Source organism: Capra hircus, chromosome 3 (genome assembly GCF_001704415.2).
Source record: "Capra hircus breed San Clemente chromosome 3, ASM170441v1, whole genome shotgun sequence".
NCBI lineage: Eukaryota > Metazoa > Chordata > Mammalia > Artiodactyla > Bovidae > Capra > Capra hircus.
This window is the reverse complement of record NC_030810.1, coordinates 82,573,018-82,575,973: the sequence shown is the minus strand read 5'-3', so window position 1 is coordinate 82,575,973 and position 2,956 is coordinate 82,573,018. Positions and strand designations below refer to the sequence as shown.

Sequence of the window (2,956 nt, the reverse complement as noted above, 5' to 3'; positions counted from 1 at the left end):
GTGGCTGAACCAATTTACATTCCCAACAACAATGTAGGCAAGTTCCTCTTTTTCATACTCTCTCCAGCATTTATTATTTGTAGACTTTTTAATGATGGCCATTTTGACTAGTGTGAAGATGTGATACCTCATTGTAGTTTTTATTTGCACTTCTCAAAATCACAGCAATGTTGAGCATCTTTTCATGAGCTTGTTGGCCATCTATATGTCTGCTTTGGAGAAATGTCTGTTAAGGTTTTCTGTCCATTTTTGATTGGATTGTTTGCTTTTTCAAAAAAATATTGAGGCTCTCTGCTCCTGCCCGTTCGACAGATAGCCATTACTTCCGTGCTGTGCCAGCCGCATCCCTGAGACAAGATGGTGAAGGTTGGAGTGAACGGATTCGGCCGCATCGGGCACCTGGTCACCAGGGCTGCTTTTAATTCTGGCAAAGTGGACATTGTCACCATCAATGACCCCTTCATTGACCTTCACTACATGGTCTACATGTTCCACTATGATTCCACCCACGGCAAGTTCCATGGCACAGTCAAGGCAGAGAATGGGAAGCTCGTCATCAATGGAAAGGCCATCACCATCTTCCAGGAGTGAGATCCTGCCAACATCAAGTGGGGTGATGCTGGTGCTGAGTACATGGTGGAGTCCACTGGGGTCTTCACTACCATGGAGAAGGCTGGGGCTCACTTGAAGGGTGGAGCCAAGAAGGTCATCATCTCTGCACTTTCTGCCGATGACCCCATATTTGTGATGGGCGTGAACCACGAGAAGTATAACACCCTCATGATTGTCAGCAATGCCTCCTGCACCACCAACTGCTTGCCGCCCCAGCTAAGGTCATCCACAACCACTTTGGCATCATGGAGGGACTTACGACCACTGTCCACGCCATCACTGCCACCCAGAAGACTGTGGATGGCCTCTCCGGGAAGCTGTGGCGTGATGGCCGAGAGGCTTCCCAGAACATCATCCCTGCTTCTACTGGCACTGCCAAGGCCATGGGCAAGGTCATCCCTGAGCTCAATGGGAAGCTCACTGGCATGGCCTTCCGCGTCCCCACCCCCAACGTGTCCGTTGTGGATCTGACCTGCCACCTGGAGAAACCTGCCAAGTATGATGAGATCAAGAAGGTGGTGAAGCAGGCATCAGAAGGCCCTCTCAAGGGCATTCTAGGCTACACTGAGGACCAGGTTGTCTCCTGCGACTTCAACAGCGACAGTCACTCTTATACCTTCGATGTCGGGGCTGACATTGCCCTCAACGACCATTTTGTCAAGCTCATTTCCTGGTATGACAATTAATTCGGCTACAGCAACAGGGTGGTGGACCTCATGGTCCACATGGCCTCCAAGGAGTAAGATCCTTGGAACCCCAGTCCCAGCAGGAGCATGAGAGGAAGAGAGTTCCTCAGCTGCTGGGCAGTCCTGCCCCACCTCCACCACACTGAGAATCTCCTGACCTCCACACATTTCCATCCCCAAGGCCTTGAGGAAGGGGAGGGGCTTAGGGAGCCCTGCCTTGTCGTGTACCATCAATAAAAAAAGAAAAGAAAAGAAAATTGAGATAAGTGAGCTCTTTGTATATTTTAGATATTAATTTTGTTGGTTTCATGATTTGCAAACATTTTCTGCCAGTCTCTAAGATACCTTTTTGTATTGTTTATGGTATCCTTTGCTGTGCAAAAGCTTATAAATTTGATTATGTCCCATTTGTTTATTTTTGTTTTATTTCTTTTGCTCTGGGAGACTGGTTTAAGATAGCACTGCTGTGATTTATGTCAGAAAATGTTTTTCCTGTGTTCCCCTCTATAGTGTCATCTTATATTTAATTCTTTCAGCTACTTTGAGTTTACTTTTGTTTATGATGTGAAGGTGTGTTCTAATTTCATTGATTTATATGTTGCTGTCCAGTTTTCCCAACTCCATTTGCCTAAGAGACTCTCTTTTCTCCATTGTGTATTCTTAACTCCTTTGTCAAAGATTAATGGACTGTACGTGTGCAGGTTTATTTTGGGGCTCTTTATTCCACTCCACAGATCCATATATCTGTTTTTGTTTGTTTGTTTGTTTTTTGCCAATACTGTGCTGTTTTGATTACTGTAGCTTTGAAGCATTGCATGAAGTCTGAGAGGCTTATGCCTCTAGCTTTGTACTTTTTTCCTCATGATTGCTTTGGCAATTCTGGGTCTTTTGTGGTTCCATATATAATTTTTAGGGTTATTTGTTCTAGTTCCATGAAAAATACAATGAAATATCTCTAAGAGATATTCTAATGTGAATTTCTGTTTGGTCATTTTCACTTATTTTGGTTCATTTTCACTCTCTCACCATAGTCATTTTCCTCGTTTATGTTGAAAAGTTCACCTTCACTAGCATATTGAGGGTCTCTTGGATGGTAGCTTTTTCATACTGTTCATGGGGTTCTCAAGGCAAGAATGCTGAAGTGGTCTGCCATTCCCTTCTTCAGTAGAACCACATTTTGTCAGAAATCTCAACCATGACCCGTCCATCTTGGGTAGCCCTACACAGCATGGCTTAGTTTCACTGAGTTAGACAAGGCTGTGGTCCATGTGATTAGACTGGTTAGTTATCTGTGATTGTGGTTTCAGTCTGTGAAAGAGGAGAGTGAAAAAGTTGGCTTAAAGCTTAACATTCAAAAAACTAAGATCATTGTATCCAGTCCCCCCACTTCATGGCAAATAGATGGGGAAACAGTGGAAATAGTGGCTGACTTTATTTTGGGGGGCTCCAAAATCACTGCAGATGGTGACTGTAGCCATAAAATTAAAAGATGCTTGCTCCTCGGAAGGAAAGTTATGACCAACCTAGACAGCATATTAAAAGGCAGAGACATTACTTTGCCAAAGGTCCGTCTAGTCAAGGCTATGGTTTTTCCAGTAGTCATGTATGGATGTGACAGTTGGACTATAACGAAAGCTGATAGCCAAAGAATTGATGCT

The 2,956-nt window shown here is 44.2% G+C and overlaps 1 pseudogene across 1 annotated transcript; it reads left to right on the top strand.

Annotated features, from left to right (window-relative positions):
- Nucleotides 299–1,513, top strand: LOC102190753 (annotated as a pseudogene). The gene has a single exon (XR_001295477.2). The product of XR_001295477.2 is annotated as a glyceraldehyde-3-phosphate dehydrogenase pseudogene (transcript).